This window comes from Anopheles darlingi, chromosome 3 (genome assembly GCF_943734745.1).
Source record: "Anopheles darlingi chromosome 3, idAnoDarlMG_H_01, whole genome shotgun sequence".
NCBI classification, from domain to species: Eukaryota; Metazoa; Arthropoda; class Insecta; order Diptera; family Culicidae; genus Anopheles; species Anopheles darlingi.
In genome coordinates this window covers 6,556,467-6,583,954 of record NC_064875.1, presented here as the reverse complement: position 1 = coordinate 6,583,954, position 27,488 = coordinate 6,556,467, and the positions used below count along the sequence as shown (strand labels likewise).

The window sequence follows — 27,488 nt, the reverse complement described above, 5'->3', positions numbered from 1 at the left end:
TCGCGCAGCTGGCCAGCGAACTCTACTGTGACCGTAGCGCATACCTAACCCTCGCCTCGCGCTACCATTCGTGTCAGCTGCTTCGAGTGACACGTTCTTGCCCCGAACCCGGCAAGATGCCATCGAAGTCGAAGGGTCATTCGGAAGGAGGGTTTAACCATCGCGAGGGTTCCTACCACTTAGAACGAGGGTACGGCGGTTGCAAAGCGTCATCGATGGCTGCATGCTTACGGTTTATGAGAAGTCCCCTGAACCAAATTGCAACAACCACTGGAGCCAGCTCGTTGACAGTTGTTTGTCCAGCAGCAGCACGCACTTCAATTCTGCATAATTCGACTAGCCAGTGGCGGGAACCTCCACGGCAGGCAGCATAAAACATTCACCCATTACACAAACCGACGACCACGAATTTCCCCGGGTCTGGCCCACCGATTCGATTACGGTCTAGGTAAGGCAAGTAAAACCAGGGGGGGTAAACTTTTTATTTCCGTTTTTATTTTTGTGTTTTTCTTTTCCCGAACCCGAAACCGAGGTTGTAGGTAGATCCTTTGCCACACGCGGCTGTGGGAACTAGTACCACATGCAAATCAACAGTCAGGGCACAGAGTAGCCCCGGGAACTCGCGGATGTTGTGTAGCGTTGTCTGCGAGTAGTCTAGAATCTGGTACGATGCGCCACTGTCACCGGGCCGGGTCGGGCCAGACCGAGGTGGTTTCGACGCTAATCTCGGCTCTAAACCACAACACACACCCCCTCTGCACACACCAACACACACACACGGTGAGCCCATCGACCAACTGTTACCATACAATGGGTGCAGCAGGATGTGTGTGTGTGTGTCCGTCCGTTTGTATGTGTTTCATAGATAAGAATTCTAATGAAACCAACACGGCCGTCTGTCCGGGGAAGGGGTAAACGAAATGGGGGGGGGGGGGGGGGGGGGGCGACAAAAAAAGGCTTCCACCCCCCACCACGAAACCCACCCATTCCCATTTCGGCAAGCTGGCAACAGCTTGTAGAGAAGTTTTATTGGCACCGACCAGACCGAACCGGGTGGGTGGGTTGGTTGGGGGTGTACGAAAGTTCCGTGGGAATATTTTGCAACCCCCCTCCCCTCGGGGTTGGGACGCCAGCATCGGGTGTGGTGACGACCGAGAGCGTGCGGACGATGGCAGGTGGCCGCACATTAAGTTTTTTGATTCGTTAAACCTCGGGCTGCTGCTAGTTGGGTGCGCGGCGGGGACACGGGGAGCTTTTGTACGATTGATTGACGTGCAGGAGGCTTCAAAAGTATGATCCTGTGGTTTTCCGAGGGGTCGGTGAGGGAGAGAAAAAGGGGAAGGGGGGGGGGGGGGTCAAAAGTTTTACGAGGCGCAGCCTCAAAGTGCGAAACGTCAAGCCCGGCCAAAAGATAGTTGCGAGAACATTTACAATCCGAGCGGAGTGTGGCAGGAGGCATGCAGGGGGAGACACATACGCGGGGACTTTTCAAAATTGGATTCTTTTGACAGCTCCGACCAACAGTGGCATACGTGGGGAGTGCCCCCCCCCCCCCTCCCCTCCATTTCGTGTCCATTATTGTGTGGTTCATTTACTTAAATGTTTTCCTTTCAGCGAATGTGAATTTGAATGTAACGATAACCTCACAATTAACACGAGTCGACAGAGTTGTGAGCAATCTGTGAGTGAAGGACGAGATGAAAGCAGAGTAGCCACTGCACTGCTTCCAATAGACGTTCATTTTATCCATCATACTAGGAATATGTCATTCCTGTTATTCCTTAGCAACGTCAGTTCGCGAAGTAGACCAGAAGAAATGCAGTAAAATAAAATACCAAATTCATAGAACTTCGTTCGAAATCTTCTGTGTAACTTGAGTTTCATGGATGAGCCCACTAACGATCAGTTTGTCCGCTCTGGTAGCCTGTGTTAGTGATAACCTGGGAATCCATGGCACAGATGCAACAGATTCGAGGGGCGCGAATGTAAAAATCCGATCACCGATCGGAATACCCCCTCTTTGACACATTCCCTAGATCAGCAACAACAGTGTCCACCATATCGGTTTTTATTCTCGTCCTTCCTACCCCGATCTGCTTTGCTTACGATTTACGAGGCGCGATTGAGTGTGGTTGCTGCTGTGCCCGCGAATGGTGAGCGCGAAATGAAACGAATAACATCATATTTATCACAATCGTTAGTGTCCACACACACACACACATACACACGCGCCCTCAGACACCGCCACCATCATCCCCCATTGCTGGCGTTTAATCATGGCGCGAAAGCGAGCCCCGAAGCACACCCTCCACAGTACAGCACCTCCGGCCAATCGCCAAAAACCGAGCAACATAATCGTTCAGCCATCACCATCATCATCACCAACCAACCCAACCCGACCCAACCCGGCCCGATCCGACCATCATCGTCCTCGCATCATCCCTTTTTTGCGATGCTGGCGGCACCAGCGCCCATACTTTCCCACGCCAATCGCTCATTGTTGTTGTGCGGTGAGTGCGGTGGCCAAGCAGACGCTGGTGCGGAGTGGCGCTGGTTTGATAGGCCGCGTGCCGCTCGACGACGAAAGAGGAGGACGGTAGAATAAGGCAGATGATGATAAAAGTAATATCCTGGCCGGGGGAAGACGCGCGACAATTCCTTGCGCTTGGTTTGTTTTTAGTTTGGGTAGAGTTATTTTGCATTACCGCGTATTTACAATAGTTTGTAAAAGGTGACGCGTATGCTTTTCCTAGTTTCATTATTTTCTAGTAGAAAAGGAAACGAAGGCAGATCTTGATAATTGTTTATGTTGCTTTGCTAAGTAAACCTATTTTTTGCAGTTAACTATTTACTATCATTTTCATTTTTAATATTTATTTTCACTCTTTTTTACGCTTAAGTTTTTCGTTTGCCTTTTTCCAAAAGATATTCCATTCTGGTGCTTTGCGTTCCGCGATGTTTGCATTCGCTGTTCGTTCGGGGCACTCACGAAACTCTCACGTGTTTGTACAGTGCTTTTCATGATGATTGCCTGTTTGTTTAATATATGTTGTTAAGATGAAACGATTTTTTGGAAACGAGTAAATGTATATATCAGGAGATTGATTACTCATTTTCACTTAAACCTTTAGTAATCCTTTCATTTTGGAAAAAGCTTATTTATGCAATATCCTTTTCGCAATGACAACATATTAACCATTTTCCTAAAATTGTCTAAAGTATAATATTACTTTAGTAAAACATAATCTCTCCTCATTACCCAAACCTGAGTGCGACAATCATTGTGAAACGCATTGTACGCTGACGACGCAGACTCCACTCACCCAGCCGGTTCCGATGATGACACTGGCGACGACACCGACCGCGGCGCTCATTTATCTCTCGGTCGTCGTGCGGTTCGGTTCTGGTTTTCTGGCCGGCTGGCACAAACAGCATTCCTGACTTGGCTCTGGTTCGTTGCGGCTTGTTGTGGCGCGTGCGAACGTTCTACGCCACGCAGATAAGAAAGGCCTTCCGTTTCATACAACCCCAGTGTCTCGATTCACGTGTTGCAGTAGGCCGAGTGTCGTGAAGGGATTTAGAGAACATCCTAGTAGCCAGTCTCGTTTTACTCGCTCCATCTAAATGGCAGTACGCCAGCCTCCCAAAACAGTGTCGAGCGGCAAATAGATAAGAAAACAACCCTTCCCGTTGTTCCGTGAGTGTGTGTGTATGTGTGCAGGTGTGTGGGAAAAGTGTTGGCCCGGATGATAAGCGTGGAAAAGCGTTGTGTCCGTTTCGGAAAAGCCGCCTTGTTTCCAGTAAACCGGTTTGTTGTCCCAGTGGTTGTGTTTCTTCGTTGTCATAGCGAGAACATGTAGTAGTGAGAAGTGTACGGGCTTGCCGCTACTATCCACTATCCCCTCGAGAGAGAGAGAGAGAGAGAGAGAGCGAGTGACGTCATCGTTGAGAACCTTCCGGTTTCCTGTTCAATCAGCTGTTTTTAGGGCCGCTTTCCGTTCGCGCGTACCCGGGACCATCGTTGACATCGAACGCAGTGAAAACGTGAGTCGTGATCGCTCATCGTCACCATCGCTTGCGATCACAGAAAAAGAAGCTCGTGCCAAGAAGCGTTTCGTTCGGGGGGGAGGATCGTTCCTCTGGAGATCACACGGAAGAAGGTAAGAGCGATGGCGGGCATTGCATGTGTCTTCCATTAATGTAGCCACGGAAGGAGCGGCAAGAGAGGCGGAATAGGTCCCAAATTAGAACCGAGAATCAATTACGGCGCCCCCCCCGGGTGCGGGGTGTTCCCTTCCGTTCCCTGTGGATGGATGTTGGATGCCTTTGAAAATTGCGCCCCGGTGGCCCCATCTGTCACCGGATTAGCTGGCCATAAATCAATGCTGTTATGGGGCTGGAAGGGCGCCAGCCGGAAAACGGGGAGCGGAGGTTCGTCATTTGATTCCTTGCAGCTTCGCCACGTGCTTGGCGTTTCTCGCGTTGGTTGTAGTAGGATTTTCGCGGAAAAGATGACGCGGTGCGGTACGCGGGTGTGCCCATAATGACTTGCCATGAACACATCAATTCCTTTGGCGTGTCTGTCTGCTTGCGATGTTCTAACGGGTCCGGGTGCACGTGATGATTGTGGTGCATCACGCAACCGAAAATAAACACCGCGATTCCTGGCCACGACGGCGACGAGTACTCAACGAGGGACTGCTGCAGGACTGAACCTTTAATTTGAATCCGCTTTGGGTCACTTGCTGCTACTGCTGATGCTACCTCGCAGTTACTTCCTTATTGCCTAGCGAGCCAAAATATTAATTAATGATTGCAACCAGAGACCGCTCGCCGTTAATGATTTGCAATTAATTTCTGGTTGAAGTGCGCTAAATTGTCAAATACTTTACCTAAACTCGATCACCGTAATTACAAGAACAACTGCTTCAAAGTGTCTTCTTGCCGTTGTGGCAACGACCACGTGTACACACGATCCTCCCTCCCCTTCGGTGTAACAAGTTCGAGCAGAACAACGTGCGTTCTGGCAGCAGACAGGCGCGTCGCATTTGGCCCCGAACCCGCCTTACGCACCTGTCTCGCACGGTCTCGGGTTCCGGCAATTTATGCGATCATATGTTGACAGACTGTTCTGCTGCCACGACATGACACCGGCGGCACTCCCGGAAGTCGGGGGTCTGCTGCTGCTGCTGCCGTTTCTCGGTGTGCGGTGCAATTTGGCGTTGTTTGCTGTTCAGCTGTTCCAACACTATTTCCATCTTCTTCCCCTCTAGGGGGATGAGCGTTCTAGGCGAGGTGTTTGTCGGGTTTCGTTTCGCTTGTTTTCGGTTTCGGTTCATTCCGCGATTTGTCTTGGATTCGTTGAGTTCTATTCTTCAAAGTAGCGCGCGGAACGCCAGAGTTGGGCGGTTTGTCGGATGATCGTTCGTCGCTTTGAATGCGCTACACTTTGTAATGCTCTACACGTGTAGAAAAGCTTTTGAACAACATTTTTCGTATACATTTTATCCAAAACCTAAGTAGAAAAAGCGAGAAATCTCAGGGAAACAATTGAGATACGTTAAGAAATTGCACATAAGGCAACCACCAGACGAATGTCGTAAACGATCTTCACTTGATCGTAAGGTTTCTTCCTGGTTTGGTTACATTTCCTAATGAGCATCGCGTCTATGATGCCCGTTACACAATATAGCGAACACGTCAGCCGGTAAAACACGCGGCACTCCCCCCGAGGGACGCCAGCTGCAACCAGTACTGCCAGGGGCATCGTTCGGCATCGGCTAGAAAACTTGCATTTTCCTCGCGACGGGTTCGGGATCGGGATCGAGAGAGCGCGAGCGCGCGCCCCACATGCCGCTGCCAATCGCAATTTTCCAATGGGGTGGGCCGGTGGCAGCTGTTGCCGTTGCTTTCTTCAATTTCTTGACAAACCAGGCAAGGGGCATTCTTGGCGCCGGGGGGGGGGGGGGGGGGTTTGCCTTTGCTCTTAGCGCGGCGACGCGTCTAGCCATTCGGCTAGCTCGCTAATGTTGTTTTGGTTGTTGTTTTTTCTTTCTTAAACTTTTTATTGCTTGTAAGGACACACACACACACACACTCACAGAAAGCATCTGATCTGGTGCTGCTGGTCGAGGGTTGGCCGATTGACCGTTAGGTTAACTCGCATTTGTGTGAACTCTGGATGCGAGATCCGGATGCTGTGCGAGTTTTTTTTTTTTGACAAATGGGTTCATTGAATTATGTTGATTGAGGTTGTAGATCGCTGACCGTATGATGATGAGTCAGGGCAACCCATTCGCAGGTCCTTATGGCCGCTTAAGATTAGGCTATTTGTTGGTTCGAAAAAACTTATTTATTTTGGCCAAAAAGAATTTTGCTGGTTCGAAATCCCATGCTATGAAAAGCTTTCTGTTAGAAAATACTGACCAATACAACCGTCCGGCGAAATGCTCCCTATAAGTTATACCTTGAGGCAGAAACCGTACTTTCGTATCTTGTTAAAAAAGTACGAAAAAAACCCTCAACCATCGAGAGCATAACAACAGAACCAGTGGTGCACTAGACGAGTAACGTACCAAGGTAGCGATTGCCAGAATGATGTCCGTCCCGACATCGTCATGAGACGACAAACGACGCGTGTATTTCGTGTGCATCGGGTGTTTGCTTAACCTCCCAATCCGCCCCCGGGGATGCTCCCGAGTTTGCTTGATAAAAACGGATAGCCAGCGGCCGGATCATCTCATCCGGCAAAGCTACTGACCACCCGCTCCGGTGGTTTGTGTTCCATTTTATCGTTTGCTTAAGCATCGGAACCAAACATCGTATCGTACCTTTTTCTAGTGCTTGCGAAATTGGGCCCCTTTTTGAAGGGTGCGGTACATCAGTCCTGACTACCTAGGATGTCCAGTCCAGTCCAGAGTCCTGGTTTGTTGACGGAAAGCCGCTGTTGACGGAAAGCGGGCTGAAGTTCTTGAAGCGCAACAAGACTACCGTGATGGCAAGGCGTTCCGTTGACCGGTGCCGGACTTCCTGCTTTGGCTGGGATTGGAACAGAAGAGAGCGCACCTCGCGAGACGGAGGTACCTCCGGACTGACGTCCCGGAGTGCGTTCGGATGTGCGTTTCGAACCACGCATGAACAGTGTCCCCGGTCTTCCCTGGTCTTTGGTTTGTCTGTGGACTTCTTCTGCGAACCACGACTTTCGGTATAGGCCGGGTGCAATTCTGATCATTCCTGAGAAGAGGAACCTGACGGCAAGCATCTACAAGGATACTGAATGTCCATGCTGTGTGGTTGCGTTGTGTAGACACCGCCACCAGAAACTCGTTGGTCCAAGCGCGCAAACGAACCAGCAAAGCAAACAGAGCCCGGGTACCTCAAGAGGCACCTCGAGTGCACCTCGAGTTCCCTTCTCGGGGGATGCCGGTTTTTGGAAAACACATTTCGTCCATTTTTGGAGCCAGAAGCGTAGAGCCTAAAACAAACCCCGTAAGCCCGGCTTCGTTCATACGTCCTCGCCATCGTCGCCATCGTCGTCGTCGTCGTCGTCGTCATCATCAACATCGTCCGTACCGGTTGCGCTGGCTGGCTGGCTGGCTGGCTGCGGGCCTGTATCTTTCGAAATTCTCGAATCTCCCGGGCACGGAATCTGCTGGTACTGGGGGCCGACTGGGGAGAAGGCTTTGGACTGCCTTCGAGCACGAGCATCACCGGGACCGGGAGCAGAATTCGTGGCGTGGAAACATCGTACAACGGGGATAGGGGGGGAAGGTACCGCGGTACTGCTCCCGGTTGCGCATTTCCGGCTGTTCTTTGATTTACTCCCGCATCTTCGCATGGTGTGCCCGCTTGTTTTGACGGAACATGGAACCCGGGGTCCGGGGGGACCGAACCTGCCGATAACAAGCGTGCGCATCATGTCATGGCAAAGCGGGTGCTCTCGCTCGCTCGCTCGCTCTCTATTGGTTAGTGAGGTCTTCTTGGACGACGACGACGACGACGACGATGAGCTTCTAGAGGGAACGATACGGACGGAAATGCATCCGCACATTTTGGCAGAAGCGCCGTTTTCGGACCAGTACGGACTTGGTCTTTCGTTGGTGCACGGGTGAATCTGAAACCCCTCGGGAGCAGTATAAAAAACAGGGAGTTGGAGATAATGCCGAATGGGCTGGCTAGCTGCCTAGCTGGTATGGGTACGCCGCTTGGAGAGCAATTATGCGGGACTGCAGGACATCGTGAAGATGATGTAGGTTGGAGGAAGGGAGGGAGGAAGTGCTCCAAAGATAGGAGTCGTATACGGACGCTCTCGCTTCTAGCTGCCAGCATTCCCAGTCATTATGATGCCGAGTTTGCTGTGTTTTGGTGGTTTTGTAGCAGAAGCTCCTAAACATCGTAGTGGTGGTCCCCATTTATGCCGTTCGAGTCTATTGGCCCTGGTCCTGGTCCTGTGTTGCGTGTTCGCTTCCGTCTTACGGGGGCACGCATAATATGCTTTGCATATTGCCTGTCCACTGGACTGCAAAACATTGGGTTTTTCGGAATCGGAATTTGAATTTTCAAAAACTCCTGCTCCTGGCTTGTTGGATCTCGTCTGGACATTCCTGGATCTGTTTTGTTGATGGTTGCTGCATTTTCGGTTGTTTTTTTCGATCAGGGTTTTGCTCCATGTTGGACTCAATGGAAATATGTTTTGTTTTCTAGATGTTCTTTCGATTTTGTTTTTGTTTTTGATATTATATTTTCAAATACAATTGCAAAGTTCTACTCAACTATTTACTTTATAAAACACTTTCATAATATGCAAAACTAACCTTATTTTTGGCAGCTCTTCTGAGAAGAAGCTCCGACGAAGGCAAACCAATGCTGCTGATGCCGCAGGATGTGCGCGTGTGGACCGGAATTCCGGCATCCGACCGTAGAAATCCTGGCACCCCAGGCCAGTGCTGTTGTGTGTGGGAGTTTGTGTGTTAGTGTGTGTGGCGTCTGTTTAATGACTGTGGGAATGGCCACAGCCGGGGCCCTGGATGGTTTGCTGAATGGCAATGCGGCACACAATGGCACCGAAGACATGCATTCCCCGTACCGAAAACCAGTGGTCCTTCGCTCCCACACCCCTTATCTCCACCCCCTTGGGCACACATGGCACACCAGCGGGCCCATGTTCGGTAAACATCGGACCAATCAATGGAGAGGAGCAGGCCGCCAACCGATGGTGCGCAGACCGCGTTACGCACGCTGTTTGGGGCGGGCTCATCAAATCGGACCGTCGCGGCCATTAATGGCCGTAATTGTGGCCATTATTCCAATCTGGCCCCACCATGGTGGTAGAAGGGTGCCAGCCAGGTTGATGGCGTGTGTGCGGCCGCCTGACCATTGCACGGAGCCCGAGCAGCAGCAGCAGTAGTTGGTGGAGTGGTTGGTGATCGATAATTTACTGATCGAATGCGCGCCAAGGCAGCAAATCACCGCAAATGCCGACACGCAACGACGACACAACGACGTGTCGCCTCGCGTTATGCTGTCAAAAGTGTTGGAAGCATTAGAGCGTACCGTCAGCATCGTCTCGAGTCGGAACAGTCGCAGACGCCCCGCAGATGTTTGTTCCCAGGAACAGGCCAGTGAGTAGAGAGAGAGCTGCTGCTGGAGCTGGCCGGAGTCATGATTCTTAGATGCATTAGAATCGCTGCAAGTCCTCGGAAGGCTTGTGTGAGGATCGCATATCGATGTCGTTACATATGCTCCTCGGTACGCTCACTTTCACGCATACTAATGGGCGAACGCAGCCTGTAAGATGGCGAGATTCGCCATTTGCTTGCTTCTCGCTTAACTTCCTTTTGATACTAGAAAGAGCGAAGAATAACAAACGAAGGAATTGTCAACAACCTTCTCCCCACACCCTGTTTCAACTGTCTGCTAGGAGGTCCTTCCGAGGACATGCTCGTTGCATCCTCGTATTACCGACTCCGACTTCTACGTAACTCGAACGGCGTGAGAGTTTATCCACATGTTTTGGCGACCTTTTGTGGCGCCCTGGATGAACGAATGGATGTGGAAATGTGGTACCGACCCCGGGCTGCACACCCCTTTCTCTCACCAAAAACGCCACCGGACACTACTGTGCCCAAGGAATAATAAGCTTTTGATTTAATAAAACACAAATAAAGAAGACCAGAGCTATTATGGATACGGGGAGAGGGAACTTCAAATGGGAACCCATCGGCAATCACATCGACACAGGCTTCGACTATCGGTGGCCCTTGGGTTGATTGCTTGATAATGATGTTAATACTGCATAATGTGTGTAGCTGGCAGGATGGGATCAGTACTCTTTCGAATTTAGGGCACCTTAAGGATGCTTGTTCGAAGCATGTGTTTGTAGAAAAAGTACGAAAAGTTATTATAGAAAATATTATTTGGATTCCATCTTAAGTTCAAATTTATTTTTGGAATCCAATTTGAGATGAAGACTATTTCTTGGACCTCTAGAAGTCTCTTTATAATTTTTGCAAGATCTCTTATATTTTGATTCAAACCTGGATCCTTTTTATAGGAATTGATTTGCAAAATGTAGTAATTCACATAGGATATTTGACATAACCTTCTACGTTCTGATATCACGCGAGTTACCGAATAGACTTATCAACTCAACTCGTTCCATTTGCCGATGTATTGTGCATCGTCCAAGTATTTGCGGCCACCACCACCCCCGAATGGTATGTGGAATCTTCGCTAATCATCACCAAGAGAGGGATTCGTCGTCGTCATCCCTCGGATCGTTTGCTTCTCGATCCTTCCTTATCGTCGTCACCGGTGGCTCACGGGCCCCCGGGGTCCCGACGATGATTGTGGCTTCCGCTATCCGCATCCGGAAGTGGCATTTCTCCGCAAAACCAACCCCCTCTTTCTGGAGACCCCCGGCTAGCTGGCTGGCTGGCTGGCTGGCCGGCTCTGGTGGTGGCGTATCTCACGAGAATGCTAGGCGTCGGTAGATCCATCTTCACCCGGATAGGTCACCGACTTGGACCTTCGCTCCAAACTCCATGCTCTATGGTGGACGCCACAACTGGCACAACATGCTGGCATGGCATGCCATGCTGGGGTGCAAACCATCATCGGGGAACGGATCAGTTGCAGAGGGTTGATGATGATGCCGACCGGCACCACCAGCAGCAGCAACAACAACGACCACGACGACGACGATGGTGGAAAGTGTAAAAGGAGGGAAATGCGGGCTGCCTTCTACCTTGTGCACCATCTTGTGGGTGGTTTGGAGTGTGGTGGTGGTGGTGGTGTACGAGCGGCAGCTGCATTGTGTGTTCGAGACACCTGTGACCACTAAAAAATTGTTAATGGAATTGGAGATTTTTGTTGTCGCTTCTCTCTCTCTCTCTCTCCCCATACACCGCATACTGGTCTGGTGGTCCTTGGGGTGTGGAACCGCCTGGCACTCTGCTGCTCAAACACTTGATTCGAGGAGCAGCCAGGAACAGCACTGCATTGTTAGTGTGTACTGGTGTGTATGTTTGTGAGACCGAGAGAGAGAGAAAGAGAGAGCGACAGAGAGGTTGGCAAATGTTGGAATGCTGGTGTGTAGTGAAAGTTTCTGTTCACACAAACGGGGTATTCGTTGCGGACCGTTCACCAGCACCATCAGGAGCAGCAGCAGCTCTCTGGTATGAAGGGAGCTTGAGATGGAAAATTGAGTTTGGAAGCATATTGCCCCGTAGCTGTCCTCAGCATCTCCCCGCGTGCTGCTGCCGAGGAGAGAGTTTGGCGTGAAACTTTTGCGGGTTGCAGGTTCCTGATGGCGCTGCAAGTAGCTGGAGCCCTTCTTCTGCTTCTTTCGCTGACAGCTCTCTCTCTCTCTCTCTCTCTCTCTGAGCAGTAACGAGCGTCGTCGTCGTCGTGCAGATCCCTAATGGGAATTGGTTCTGATCGAAATGATGGAATCCTTGGTCCGGGTGGGGGGAGGGGAAAGCGTGAACAGGTGAGCTGTGTAGTGTCCTCCTGAGGGAAAGTGTCTCTCCGCCTGGCCAAAGCATTGAGCTGTCACTGACAGGTGCACTAACGAGATCCAAGGCCACCGGCGTTGACAGGACGGACAGCCCAGGGTTCGGGGTGTCCTTCGCAAAGATAAGTCGTCACTAAAGACATCTTTCGTCGTTGCCAGGGAAGGCTTTATGGGGGTTATTAGGTAGTAGTTGGCCGGTCCGGGCCACCGACATGCGAGACAACTTACAGTTTAGTACATTTTAGAACAAGTGCCTTTACGGGCGCAATGCGCGCTCTCATGCCAAGATGCCCGGGCACGGAACTCGGTCCAAGAACTCGATGCGGTATCGGCTTACCGGGAGAGCCAGCATGCCCGCCTTCCCCCACTCCAACATGGCCGGTAACATTAATCATTGGTCACACATTTCGCACACGTGTCCGTGTCCCCTCGTGTGTGTGTGTTCTGTGCGTACCGTGTGGATGGTAATGATGTCGCTCGGTGGTGGTGGCGGCGGCGACGGTGATGCCGGATGTGTGGCTACGGCACCGGTGGCTTCGGGCACATTTCGTCGATATGTTGGCGAGTGGCGAGTACGTACGTCCCCCTTCCCTCGGGTGTCGTGTGGTCTGTAAACCGCAGCAACCGGCAATATATTAATAGCATTCCAGCATGTTGTAATCGGCTCACGGCTCACGGCCCACGCCACGGGTTTGGGGCTATTTTGGAGGGAGCATAATGTTCCGCTTTCCTCTCTCTCTCTCTCTCTGTCCCTCTTTCTACGGTTTTCCCTACGGGAAAATGGATATGGATTGGTTTTATTGAGTGATGGTGTGTGTGTGGGGCCAACTTTCAAACAAGCACCCGTAACCGCCACCGGGAGCGGGGTCAGACCATCAGGCAATCTCGGTTTGCGCCTGGGTTGGGTGGTCGGTTTTTGGGAGGATTTCTTGTGGCCATCGTCATTTTGCACTTGGTGTTGAACTAGCGCGTGTTTGTGCAAACGAAAACGTTTTAGAAGATGTTTTTGCCATTTTGTATTGGAGATATCAGGTCCACCGTGACTTTTCGCTGGTTTTAGGTAATCGATTGGCTACATAGTGTTTGTTTGCTATTTTTGTACAGATTCTTAGTATTGTGGCTGTCATAATACATGAAATTATTCAATTTGTCAATGAATGATTGTTTAATTTTATGAAACCTTCCATTGTTTCGCGTCGATTTGATCCAGATTGTGTTACATTCTTTCTTTCTTTCAGTAAAACTGATCCATTGTTTGATGTTATACATTCTAAATTACCGTTAAAACATTTTCTCACGGTTTTCTAAGACATTTCGTTGCTTCGTACGGATGTTTGACAACCTTTTTTATGATACTATGATTGTACCACTTAAAACTGGACATCAGTTGAAGGACAAACGTTCCAGGCGCGGGAAAATCTATCAGAAATGGCACGCAATGCCGGAGTGAGCTTACTAGAGACAGCGCGCCTGCTCGCGCTAGTTAGTATGATTCCGATTTTCATTTCCATCTATTATTCAGCTGGTAAATGGCACGATCAACACACACACACACACACACACACGCGGACCGTAACCACCGGTGCACTCGGTGCCACCGCGCGACCGGACCGGTTTATTAATGGCATTTTCAACACGTTTTCCACCGGCTGCATCGGCGGGAGCTAGGCCATTTCCGCTGGCCTCCCTGATCCCGGTCCAGTGTGACCGATACCGCGTGTGCCGGCATTTTTAATTAGGTCGTCGGTTACGCTGGACGGCGACGGCGGTGGCAGCAGCGGCGACGTCGACGGCACCCACGAGGGACGTTGTGTGTGTGCGTGCGATTATTAATTTGTTGCAATAAAAATAATAACAATAAATAGTGTGCGTGTGGCTGTGCGATGGTGTATGGGCTCGGTGGATCATGCCAAACCGCACACACGTGCACACACTCATACACGCCGCCCGGAAAACCCCCTTTTCCGGAATGGCTCGGATTAGAGCGGGAGGGAGGGAGCGCGGCTTTTCCCAGCGGCGAGCCCAGCGGTCAATGCAAAAACACGTTCACCAAAAACATGGTCGCGGGCGGTTTTTGTGGGCACTAGCCTTTATTGTGTGTTCCGACCAACCGGCGCCAGATGGTGGGCGCGAGAAACACTAAATTTTTGCTGCCCCCCACCACCCCTTCTTCCTTCTCTCGAAAAACCGCTTCGGGTAGTGCCGTGTAATTTGATTAGAGATTCAGCGGGATTGCAGGAAAAGAAGGATGCTTTTGCTGTGATAAATTCAGTTTCGCTTCGCTTCATGAAGTGGTCGCTCCCGGGCGCCATTGATTCGCTGGCTGGGGAGCGCAGGGAAAATCCGAAGCCACCCAGCTTTATGCTATGGCCAGCATTTGGTCGATCGGGACAAATGGTCATTTTTATCGCAAATCGAAGGTTGTGGCAAGAGATTCGCCGAGTGTTCAATATTATTTCAGGAACTTAAGTTTGGGATTTTCAAATCCCATTTTTTTTTAAAGAAACAATAGAGTAACGACCAAAATTCCTAATTTGATTCTTAACAATATCCCTTTTTGCTTTCGTAGAATAGAGTGTATTGCTACAACAATACCAGAACAACGAGCTAGAACACCAAACTCCTCTCTTATTGTTGCTAATGACCTCGCTAACGAAGGCTTCCGACCAATCCATTACCTAATCGATTAGTCCGTCGGCATCAGCGGCATGTGTGTGTGAAGGTCAGCTGCACAGTGCTGATGTTCTGGAAACAATTGCATCTTGACCACCGTTCCTCCAAAGCCAGTTGGAAAACGCCGATCTCAAGTCGCACTCTCAACAGCTCATGTAACTTCAAGTAGCAGCAGCAGCAGAAGAGGTTCTTGAAATTCTTTCCAACTCCTCGGCGGGGCTGGTCTTTGGCGCATCGTGGTTGAGGAAAGTGGTGGGCTTATAGCGCCGCGTATGGCCTCGAGTCAGCCGGTCCAAGGCCCTGGCCCCGGAGTATAACAGGTGTAAAATGGAAAAGCGTACTTTATTCATCATTTAGAATCCGGCTGGCCATATGCTCGGTGGAAGCGCTTTTTCCCAGCTGGCAGGCGCGTCTGTCGGAAGAGTGTATCAGGGGGAACTGGGGGAGGGGGAGCCGGAAGAGCCATAGCGTCCCCGCCGAAGCCTATGCTCCTACTAGCTGCTCTGCCGCTCTACTGTGCGGTTTGGATTGGAAAATTGTGGCTCATTGGGTTCACTGGTGGTGGTCGATCGGGAGTTCGTGAAGTGCGGACGTCATAAGATTGCTGACGTTTGGTTGCTGACGGGGCTCTCGGTTCCTCTTCTCCACCCCTTTTTTCGTCACCTGTGGTTGCGTTGCTCGTAGGAGAGCGCGCTCGCCCTCCGGTTTCGTAATTTAATTCGTAATGAAGTTGTTGAAAGGCAGCTGTCGAATGCGTCAAATATCTATTTTACAATCCAACTGGTGCGAAAGGAAGGTGTTGGTCAGTGGAGGAAAGGACGGATCGTGGTGATGTAACGACGAGAAGGTTTGAATAAAAAAATAAAAGTAAAAGAAATCAGTATCAAGAGCATAAGTGGGTATAATGTAACGTTTGATAATTGATCCGCTTGCTATGGATTGATGATTTTGATGAGCGTTGCAATCACTACAAAGTCGTAACATACTGTAGCCGTTGTCGCTTCCAGACCTTTTGTTCTTCCAATTGCCACCAATATTCTCTCGCGAAAACTCCACAACACAACAAGTGGACAAGTGGAGATATCCCTTTTTTTGCAGCGGCAACCGGAAAATCCCATGACGTATCGTCAGATTTGTCGTTTCGTTTACAGCCCCAAAGTGGCCAGCCGATCCCGGGGTAGTGACTGTGGATCCCATCCCACCACCTTCACCGATGGTCAGGGCAAGGCAAAAAGAGGTGAGAAAGAGAGAGAGAGGGAGAGGTAGAGGAGGCGCACACAATTTACTGCTGGTCGGCAGCTGTGTCACGCGGCAAACCAAAACCGACGGGGACCGCTGGCGAGGGGGGCCCAGGCACACGGCAGGTGGAGGGAGGGGAACACTCAGCATATTACTCGGTACAACATTTTGCTCGGATATCGATATCGTGTCCATGTGCTCCCCCCGTCCTTTTTCTCTGGCCGCTGCTGTCGGGCTTTGCGTTCGCCAAAAACCTTTCCCCAGTCCCCTGACAGAGAGAGATAAAGAGAGCGAGAGAGAGAGAGAGAGAGCCCTGGGAACGGACGGAATGGTCCCGGAACACATTGCGCCCAGATGTGACCAACGTTCCGGCGTTCACACCAGACTATATTTATGCGGGCCTCCCCCACCCCGATATCCGGCCGCTGTATGTGCGTGTGTGTGCCTCTGGTACCTCTCTTCTTCATCATCGAGTTTTTGGGTCGCCACCGTCGAGCAAAATCAGCAGCGAGCGACGCCGGCGATTGCGATTGTGTCCCGGATCCGTTTTGGTTTCGCCGGGGATTCGTCTTCGAGAAAGTTTGCGTTTTCGTCGTTCTACCCATTTACCATCCCGACCACCCACACAGTCGGGCATCATCATGTGAGTAGCATCATGTTTCGCTTTTTCGAGGAAACTATCGTTGGCTGACGTTGGCCAAGTGTTTGTATCTTTGGCAAACATGTGCATCGCAGATGAAGTTGCAATGGCATCAATTCCTAACCGGAATCCGGGCTGAGTGATAAGGATATCATCCGGACAATGGATGGCCAACAAGGGGCGTGTGTTGTCGTGTTGAGCATAATTGATCTCGTTCCGAGATTATGTTTCAAACACATTATTCGTTTAGTAAAATCGCTGCTTGATGTTTAAGTAATCTTCTCGGATTTTGCATCAGTTATGCAACTAAAATACACAAACAACACGATAGATTGTTTACTCATAACCTCACAAACTGCTCTTTGTGAATAATAATATTTGATAAGCCTCCATTTCGAATGTTTTGAAATAGAGCATGGCAATCAACAAGCATCTACAGAATCTAATCAAAGGATAAAGCTTATCATTTACTCTACTCTCACGTGCGGTACCATTTTTGCATCAAAACCCCCCCACGAGCATAGGTTCGCCCCTGCATGATTGCGCATAAATTTAATTAATTATTAATTATAATTATAATAACAATTATTATGCTCCACCCTCCGATGGCGAGTGGTAAGGTTCAGGCTTCAGGTGAACCAGAGGAGATACAAAAACATAATAGATAATGAGCCCGCCGAGTTGGCCGAGTATTAGCCACCACCCCCCTCTCCGATGCCATGCCATTCCGGGCGCCAGAAAATCGATGCTCACCATATATTGGTTTCGACCGTACGGTGCGATTCTCATGCGGGTTGGGTGGGTTTGAGTGACGTGAGACAATTTGCATTCGGTTGTTCGATTTCCTCCCGACCCCGCACTCCGGATAGCGATCTTGTTCTGCGCAGGATCGATCAGCTCCAAGCGATCCAAGCGAACCCCGAAACATTAGTGTTTTCTCACACGCGCGTACTTTGGGTTGCAAAACAAAAAAAAAAAGAAAAACCTCATCACCTGCGTCACCGCTGGAAACGCCGGGAAAAACATTATCCTTTTCCATTTGGGGGGAAGGGGATGGAAATGGCGAAAGGCGAGTGAAAACCGAAAAATACCGAAAAGGATGCTCAGCTGCGCTGTGGACCGTTAAAAATGGGAGGATAATGCTTTCCCCCCTTTTTTGAGGGAGTGAGGCCGGCGGTTGGTCCCAAGGATTCGTCAATAAATCAAATTAATCGCTAGAAATTTGAATTGCTGCAGTGCGCCGCCGTGCAAGAGCCGTGCCATTGGAGTCGAGGAACATTTCCCGGTCCACTGGTTGGCGCTTCACTCTCTCTCCAGTTCCCAGGATGGGGATGCACACTCGAAATATATAAATATTGTCTTGTGTCCCGTGCTGTGGCCTCTGAGGCACCGCCTCGGGGGTCTCGTTGCCTTTCCTGTAAACGACGCGGCACCAGCTGCAGCCCCTTTTCGGTAGTACGCACACTTTCTCTCTCTTTCTCTCTCTTTCTCTCGGTAAGCACCGGAGGCTCGCCTTTCGGAAAACATTGTGACGAGCGGGTGTGTGCGCGCACTCGCGTCTCCGGGAATGTCGCCTCCTGGTGCGAAAGGGATCTCCCGGAAAAAGAATTGTTGTTTGTACCGATTTCGCATGAATAAATAAAATCGCCATTAAACGCGATTGGTTTTTTCGGGTTGTCGCCTGGATAAACGGGGCACATTTTTGGGTGGAACGCAGAATTGGGAGTGAGGTGCGGTGGAAAACATTCGTCGCTTAACCCATTCCGCGAGACGCGAGGAGACTTACGGCATCACTTAGGAAAGCGCTTTCAGTGCTGCGATAAGAGGCATGTACCTAGTTACATGACTTTGCGGTAATGGGAAGCTTTATGTAGATCAGAAAGAGAGAGAAGAGAGGGAATAAGGATGATGGAAAATTGAGTTGTTGAGTGAGGAAAATACGAGTGGAGATACAATTATTTCCATATTGTAATTGGAATCTGATACTCAAGATCGTCTGGACATATTAATACGTTAAGTAATAGTTTAGTTTCTTAACCTTTTATCGTTTTAAAATTTTAATAACTGGGTTTATAATTTGTTTATGACTGGGAACTGCATGTGACGATAAAATCTATGCCTTCCTTTTTGTAATCATTAATTGAGGTCTCTTGCCATAAGCATATTCTCATGCCGTTCGTTTTTTTCCTCTAATCGCCATAGTATACTATTTCCTTATGAGTCTTTGATCCCAAAAACTCTCATAACTGAAGTCCTAGCCCCCTCCACGGCTCTCTTGTTGTCGCAATGCCCCACGAACGACCGAATGAGTCTTAACGAAGCGAAAAACAAATTTAGAATAAACGCCGCAGAATGACGGAACTAACGGGCCGGTCGGGGCTACGTCCTAAAAGGCTGCGTCCGCTCAAACACGCACTGACAAACAAACCCGGGGGACAGGGAGCTAACCGATGATGTAGCCACGGCGCAACGCCGTTTTGAGAAATCTTAATTAAGCCAGAAAGTGTCAACGAGACGGTTACACACAGCGTAGCAGCGAATCATCCAGCGCAGAGCGAACGCAGCCGGTGTGCGCAGCCAAGGTGACAACCGTGGATTGCGGACCTTTTTTTTTTTTAAATGTTGTACACCAAACGACAAATTGGTCTCTTGGACACAGTATGTTGGAAGAGGCCATTGAGAAAGGCCATTTCCATCTGGGGGGATGACTTAGTCCCGATGCAAAACAAACCCACGGACTGACGCATCTTGTTTTTGCTTCGTTCTATTTTCAGGTACGTCCAAAAAGGCTGGCCCGACTCGCCGACGATCTGACCTGCTGGTATCGATCAACCGGTGTGGGCAGAGTGAAAGCCCACACCGAGGATCTCTTGCCTGCCAAACACGGGCCCGATCATTAGTGAAATGTATTTTCAAAACTCCGGCTCGGGCAGAGCCGGAGTACTTCCGCTGAAATGGTGCAGGCAGCCCAGCTGATGAGGCGTTCCAACTGGTGCGGCAGCTGCTGCTGCCCCTGCGCGCGATGACGTGCGATCCTTCCACGTGAACGAGAGAGAAAGAGAGAGAGAGAGAGAGCGAGAGGTGTCTATGCGTTAAGTGAATCAATTAGACGATCTCTGCGTTGTATCCGATTACAGCGGTGCGCCCTACGGTGTGTGCCCTTTTCTGTGTGGCTTCCGTCCACTGCTGGTTCTGGCAAGACGAGGGCCTGGGGTTTTCGTCTTTCGTCACCGCTCCAACTGGTATGTGTTCGTGTTCGAGCATTTGGGAAATGATTTATCACCGACGCGATCACCTGCAAAGGTAAACAGCGCTCCCGGGCTAAAACCGGAATCCCGGCGAATGCCTGTCCGACCGATCAGCGGGAATCTTATGCTGCGCGCTTATGCCTTTTTTCGGTGTGCCCGGTGCCCGGTGCCCAGTGCGTGTGTGTGTGTGTGCGTGTGTGCGCGATGAGATTCAAACAAAACTGCGCTTTCTGCTATTCGTCCATTACCACGCACCGGACAAGCCGCACAGATCATGATGCTGCTGTTGCTGCTGGCCACAAACACCGGACTCGGAGTCGGAGCTGCGAATCGCGGCTGCCAACGCGTCTCGCGTCTGGGTCTGGTTTGTATCGCTTGTCCAGTCCAGCGAGTGCGGCGCGGGGGAAGGGGGAAACTTTTTGGGGAAAATATTTGGCTGCATCTGTTTTCCGCGTTAAAAACACGGGCGACCGACGGGGTGCCGTTGCTGCTGCTGCTGCTGGTGCTGGTGCTGTGTGCTAATTGACTTAGTTCCGCCACACCGCACCGCGTACCGCCAGCAACCAACGGGGCTACATTACATTATGCTGGCGAAGGGCATTTTTCTTCTTCGATTGGCCAACGGTGGTGGTGGTGGTGGTGGTGGTGATGGTGAAAACAATGGCCAATGGTCTCGTGGCGGGTTTAAATTCGGATTGAAATATGTGGTCAATTGGTCAACTGTGGGCAATGGTCCCGGCATGCTGGAGGCATGCGGATCGGATAAGTCAAGCTGGATTGTAAATTACGAGGCCTGGGAGCCCGCGAGAGTTTATGCTGCTCCGATGGTTTGTTAGGGGAACATAATTAAGCCGAAGAGCCGAGCTGCTGGCTATCTAATTCACTTTGGATGATTTAACTGTTAATCGAACTTGTTTGTCTTCGAAAAGGTTCGATTATCTCAAAGAATAATTTTTAAGGATCTTCCAGTAAATAGAGCCGCTTGGGCCGTTCTATTAGGTGGAGGTACTTCAGATTTACCCAATAGAAGGGCAGTTATGCCTTTAAACAACATTTATCTATAACATTACAATCACAAAATGACATCATCAATACTATATTAATTTGTTGTTCTGTCCTTATGTGGATCTTGAATCTTACACTCAAAGATAAATTTCTTGGAAATAGAGATGCATCTGTAATCAACCACTCCTACTTTAATTTGTACTGGAATTGTCTGTTTGAAACTGTTAATTGGATTGATAGATTGCTTCGGTTTCGAAAAGCTCTCAAAATGTTTGTCAAATGTGTGACTCTATCAACTGAATGACGCACCCTCCTATTTCCGACGGAATGTGGAAATTGATCCTTGAACCAGCTGCGTCCTTCAACTGCGAGACTATTTGACAAACATTTGAGTACCGTTTTTTTTTTGTTTCAAACACGAACCAAACTAACGATCCAATAAACAATTTCGTCACAATCAAGAGACTTCCAGCTGCGGCGCCACTATCACCGGCGTGCCAAAAAAGCTGGCACAACACCGTCGAAAGTCCATTAAATCGCTCCAAAAAAAGTGTTGCGATGCGATGCTCGTAGTGCGAAGTGCCGCATGAATGAAATACTCACCGACACGTACAATTACCCGTACGCGCGCGGCACCAATAACCGTATTACATCACGGGGAGAGGGGGCGGGCCGTGTTATGCCGGTTGTTTCTTGTCCAACAACCCGATATTCCAGAGGAGAAAGTGTTTCGAGAAGTTTATTTTTAAATGCCTTAGTATCGCGCAACCCCCCCGGGACCGTCGTCACCGCCACCTTCAGCGCTAGCTAATAGAGCGAAAGGCCGAGGTGGCTGTGACGATCGACGAACGGGTGGACAGAGGAAGAGAGGGTGTGTTTGTGCGGGGTTTGGACAGCTGGAAGCGATCTCGCGCGTTTGCTCGCGCATTTGTTCAGCTGTTTTGACATATGTTCTCGAGTATGCGGACGAGCGGAGGGCGCGCACTTCTTCGGTTGCCGTAACGCGCACAGCAGCGAACCTGGCTGCAGCTCACTCTGGCCGCCGGCACGTCAACAACGAGCAGCCCGAGATGGATCTGGAAGGTTCGCGGAGTCTTTTTAGGGAGTCGTCATTAAGAATGTCGCTTCATTGTTTGACCGGAGTGCGTAGTAACTTCCTCGACCTCGAATGGAGAAGGCGCGAGGTCTTGGGGCTCAGCACGTGTAGCCGCGTAGGAACCGCCTCATTTAGTGGCGGTTATAGAAAATGGCGGGAATTTGGATTCGGACTGACAAATAGAGCTACGCGTGCAGCTCAGATCTCTCTTGATGTTTACGTGGCGGTGCGAGAAACGAAGATTTAGTGCACCGCACCGTGCACCATTTGGGCTCCATTGGCACTGCCAAGAACTTCCTCCGGAGGGGCGAATGCATGCTGTACGTCTGTCTGTCAGCACGCGCGCGGCCGGGCGATTGGCCGAGCGGCACGATTTGTTAGTGGCCTCTGGACAAGCTCAAACTCCCACCTAGACCATAGTGAGTGGCGTGGCGTGGCATGGCGGCTTGGACTTTGTGCGGGCATGCCGAGTTCTAGGAACGGCCGGCGTACATCGCCACTAGCCGCTCATGGAATGCTGGTGGCAATCGCGTCGGTTGATTGGTTTTAAATGATGGAAACATTCCGGCGTAATTTGAACAAAATGCTGGACAAGCATCTGCATGAAGCATCTGCGGGAAGGTATTCTGGAAAAGTTTGAAGCGTTAAAGGATGAGAGTTATCAGACGGATGGTGGTATGCGCGATGCCAACCACCATTCCTGAGATGAGAAAGTGCCAGCATCTTTTGGACGTATACTGCACGTTGGATGCACATGAGCTAGCTGCAGATGGTTGGTGAGAACGTTTGGATAAGCATTCTTTCATTAAAAGACACACACTCATAACTACCTTTGGAACTAAACATTCATTTGTTAAGCTTTAGAGTTAGAGACATCTTTCGAATGAAGATTTTTTTAATTCGTATAAAATGATTTACTATTTTAAAAGAGTGTAAGGATATTGAAAAAGAAGTCCCTGTCTCTTCTTTGGTAGCTTATTCTATAAACCACAAATAATTATTGAAAGATGTAACATTTAGGCAGAAGAAAACGGTTAAAAAATGGTTACTCAATGCGTTAAGAAAGCGTTAATAATTTGGTAACCGTTTACTGAAGATTCCATTTTTTCCAATTTTAATAATTTAGTCATAGTAACAATTGTCGCCTTTGTCTACTAGATGTTATGCTTTTGTGCAGCCATCATCGTGGTTTATTTCGATTTATCCGGCTAAAGGTATATCATAATAAGAGTTCGTCCGGTAAATGATAGCAACTAATTTCCACTGTGTGCAGCATAAGCTGTTACATCGATTTAGATGTAATTTTAGTGCTCTATGCTGGCACCGGCACCTAGCTAGTGTCCTTAATTAAATACACCACACCCAGACACACACACACACGCACAAAGCCTCCCCCCAAAATTGGTGCCTGATCCGATCGGCATACTCACCGGTTGTGTGTGTGTGTGTGTACCGATCACCCTTTCCGAGGAGCTGAGGGAGGTATTCGCTGACAGTAATTTGTTGCACATGGTGACATCCGGAACCGAGGACACTTCCGTTCCGTTCCGTTCAGTCCAGTTCCGTGGTGCGTCCGTGTCGACCTGAAATGCATCGACCACCATCTGCTCTCCATCCGACCGTCGCCCCCTCTCCGTCGTTTGTCCATTTCGGCGGCTTTTGTGGACCTCCTCACCGACCCCTCCCCGCGACAGGGGTTATGAATATGATTTCTCCAATCCTGTAGCCTTCGTCTCCGCCCCATCCTTGCGCCCTGCGCTTGTCCGAAATGTCCCAAAAAGGGCGGATACTTCGGATCCACGGAAAGGGAGGAAAATGTCACACCCCCTCTACCCTCGCTGGGAGGGGGTGGATTGATTTGGGCCCATTTTTGTCATCGCCCGCTCTTCCCTCACCCTCCCCAAAACCGGGGCTAATGGAGCGCATAAAGTCCGAAACATAACTGTTCCTCGTAAAAAACACGACGACGATGCTCCGCTCCTTTCCGGCTCCTGGACCGTGTCCTGGGCTGTATGTTTCGATTCGAAATCGTAGGAGGTGGTGCTCTCGATGCGAGAGGATGCATTTAGGCGTCAGATTTTTTTTATGCTTCTCCTCCTCCTCCTCCTCGGAGCGGCATCGTCATCCGGTGGATCGGTTCAACAAGGTGTCCATGTTCCGTGATCGAGGGAAGGAAGGTAGGACACGGGCGCGTTTTATGTGGCACAGATTGATTCTATGGATTTCTGTGCACACACACACACACACAGACACAGACACACGCAGACAGTCGCTACCGTTCGTGTGGTGATCGAAAACCGCAACCAATGATGATGGTCTGGTTGGCCAATGACCGGGTGTGTGTCGCTCTCTCTCTCTCTCGGTATCCGCTTCTTGGTGACAGATGGTGGTGGTGGTGGTGGTGGTGGTGGGGTGGACAAAGCGGTACCCGGGTCGAGTACCGGATGCCGCTGTCCGTCATAAATATTCGAGCATAAATTAAAAAGTTTTACTCCTTCCCAGAGAGCTTCCTCGTCGAAGGGATGCCGGACTTATATTACGTCGCTTAACTGCCACCCTCCCACCCCCTCTCGGAGGTCTCGGACTGTCAGATTCCGGTTGTCCTTTTCTCGGTTTAGTTTTATGGCGCCTCGTTTTGGGATTGATTGATTTGTATTCCCGCGCAGTTCCCGAATTCTGTAATTGAAAGCGAGATCCTTTTCCAGGTAGATCAGGTACGACTACAAAATGGAATTACGATTCACAAAGAGAACCATAATGCTCCTCCATGACACACACAAACACACACATACACATACGCTGCGTATGTGCCACATTTAATTCGTGGAAAAAAAGGCAAAACGGACAAAGCGAGAAAACCTTTTTCTGCGCGCAGAGCAACAATCGTTGGCGCTTTTTGGGGGATGACAGCAGCGCGGCAACAATACGCGGGATTGCCGCGTACCGCGCGGGCCACGCTAACAAGTGTCATTTGCCATTTACCGTCCACCCTTTCACCGGAACTGGTCACGGGCACGTCGTCGTCGTCGTCGTCGTCGTCGTCGTTCGTTCGTTGGTTTGTGTTTGCTGGCGGCACAATCAAGCCGGGCACACATGCCGGGGAACCGCGTCACCATCCTGACAAGGATACACAAGGGTTGCTCCCGTGCATACATCAAGCAGATGCCATTTGAAGGTTAGGGCCATTGCCCGGTTCGCCCGGGCGGAAACAAAATGGCTCACGGGGAGCGCTCTTCGTTCCTCTCTGATGAAGCGGCAGGACAACGATGGTCGCTACTGGTGCTACTGCTGCTCGTGTCCGCCGTTGTCGCGGCATCGTCATCAGCGCCAAATCAGTGGCCCCCAAGGGGCAAAAAAAAGGGGGGGGGGGAGGAAGGCAAAAACAAAACGCGTGTTTTCCGGGGGAACCGCTCGCTCGCTCGCTCGCTGGATGCCAGACGCACCAGACCCCATCGGTGCTCGGTCGTATGACGGTCTGGTCTCGGTGGAAGGAGAGCAGCGGATTTCCCGGTAGTCGCGGGAGCAACAGAACAGAACCGGAACATTTGAAAAAAAAAGTACCGGGAAAGGAAGAAGAAACGATGGAAATTATAAAAACATGTCACAAACAGACGTAACATTTGGTTTTTAATCTAATTTCAACGCGCCATTCTGCCGGTTTTTTTTGCCCCCGGTTTTCCATTCGCCGACCAGCCTCGGTTCGGTCTGCCGTGGCTGCGTTGGCCACGGCACTCCTTTGCATTTGCTGTCGGTGTGTGTGTCTGAGTGTATGTTTGATTCTCTGGTTCGCCTTTTTTCTACGTGGCTTTGCAGTGAGGCTCCTTGGTCTTTGCGCCTTGTGCCGGGGGGTTTCACGATACAGCTCGTCTGGTTCCGTGAAGGAGGAGAAGGACCTCGTGTGAGATGTCCCGAACCCGAAAACACATTTTACGCATTTATGGGGAGTTTTCCGTTGGTTCCGAGCGTTCGGATTGTCGTTTGAGGATTGCGCGAACTCGGATTTCGCGGCGAATCACATCAAACGCCGTTTTGGGGGGACGGAAGGTATAGTGACCTCAAGGAGTGCATTGGTTGCACTGAACGACACCGGCCACTGGTACACGGGAACAGAGGAAAGGAAAGGAAGCCTGGAGGTTATTCATTTATGCATCGAGTTATGCTGCTGCTGCTGCTGTTGCTGGGCTGCAGGTATTGTTTTGAGCTGACGGGAAATTGGTTCGTTCGTTGTGGTTCAAGGAGCGGAAGTGAAGGATTCATTTTCTTTTCTTATTCTCTTTTTATTATAAAGACAAGGAAGAGCTTTTCTATTATGCTAAAAAATTGTGAAAAAAATGTATAACGGAACGTAAAACTAATTGCATTAATTGATTAGATAACACTATGATTGCCTCGATGAATTTTGTCGGCAACAATAAACAGTAATCATAAAATAACAAAAAGAAATATCTTTAAAACAAACACTAGAAGACAGCTACATCAGTTAAGTGCTCGCTTCTGGAACCTGGTTTTTGGTTAAAAATCGAGCGTTATGAACGTTCGAGCACCCATTGTGCTCACACGCCAGCTCAACCAGCGGCATCCACTTCAGTGGCACTTTGGAGAATCATCTGTTGAATCTCGCTTCGCGCCGGCCCCGACACTGGCGCTCGGTTTCGGAACTTGCACATAGTTCGCTCGCTCGTTCGTTGGTTGGAGCTTGGGCGCCACCAACAGTAGCAGCACTAACCACCCCCCTCCGTCCTGACCACCACCAGCTTCAGGCGCGACCGGAGCGACTCTTCAAGAGCACAAACATGATGCAAATGGCATATCGTTCGGCAATCGTTCGGCGATTTGAAAAACTGCAGACGCCTCTTGGCCGAAGGGAAACTACGCAGCCAGTGGCCGGTTACTGTGGGTTGCGAGAAATGCCGCGGCTCGAGTGCAAGTGCGTCTGCCAGACGTCTGCGTTTTACTACAGGCCAGACCAGACCGGACCGGGCCAGAAGGAGCTACTACTTGTGGCTGGCTGGGTGGCCGGCTGGAAGCAATTGGTTTGGAGAAGTGGGTTGGTCCGGCGTCTCGGCTTCCAAATAAAAAACAGAGACGGGAAACCACCGCCACCTCTTCCGCATCTTCCCCCCCCCCTTTTTCCTCCTACTGCTTGTGGAATAGCCACTCGAAGGAAAATATTTCACTCACCGCGATGGAAAGCAGCAAATGGTGCGGTACCGACGCATGATAAGACAGACGGTCAGCCAGCTCGCCAGTCGCCATAGGTCTTTCGCAATCGCTTGAGTCGCTGATGGCATATGGGTAAACAGTGGCCGGCCAGCATGCTTCCCGGGACGGAGTTATCTAATGTTTGAACACAATCAATCGATGTTTGATGAAATTTTGTATTGCATTAATGATGCTAATCGTATTTCTTTCATTTGAGACCGAATTGATTAACCGGTTATTAAGCACTTAGGATTTTTTTTCAGTCTGCAAAATAATCTCTTTAATAATTAAAAATATTTGAGAAGAAAAAAACAAAACAATTAATGTTGCGGGAAACAAGTAAAACTGTTTACAGTTAATGGAAAAAATTCA

General features: G+C 50.0%; 1 protein-coding gene across 1 annotated transcript in view; it reads left to right on the top strand.

Moving 5' to 3' along the window:
* The first annotated feature begins 3,406 nt into the window (after window positions 1-3,406).
* Window positions 3,407-27,488, top strand: part of LOC125953959 (protein CBFA2T2) — a 64,454-nt gene continuing 40,372 nt past the window's right edge. Inside the window, exon 1 of the mRNA XM_049683857.1 lies at window positions 3,407-4,160. The gene's annotated coding sequence lies outside the window, so the exon portion shown is untranslated. The remainder of the gene's footprint in view (window positions 4,161-27,488) is intronic.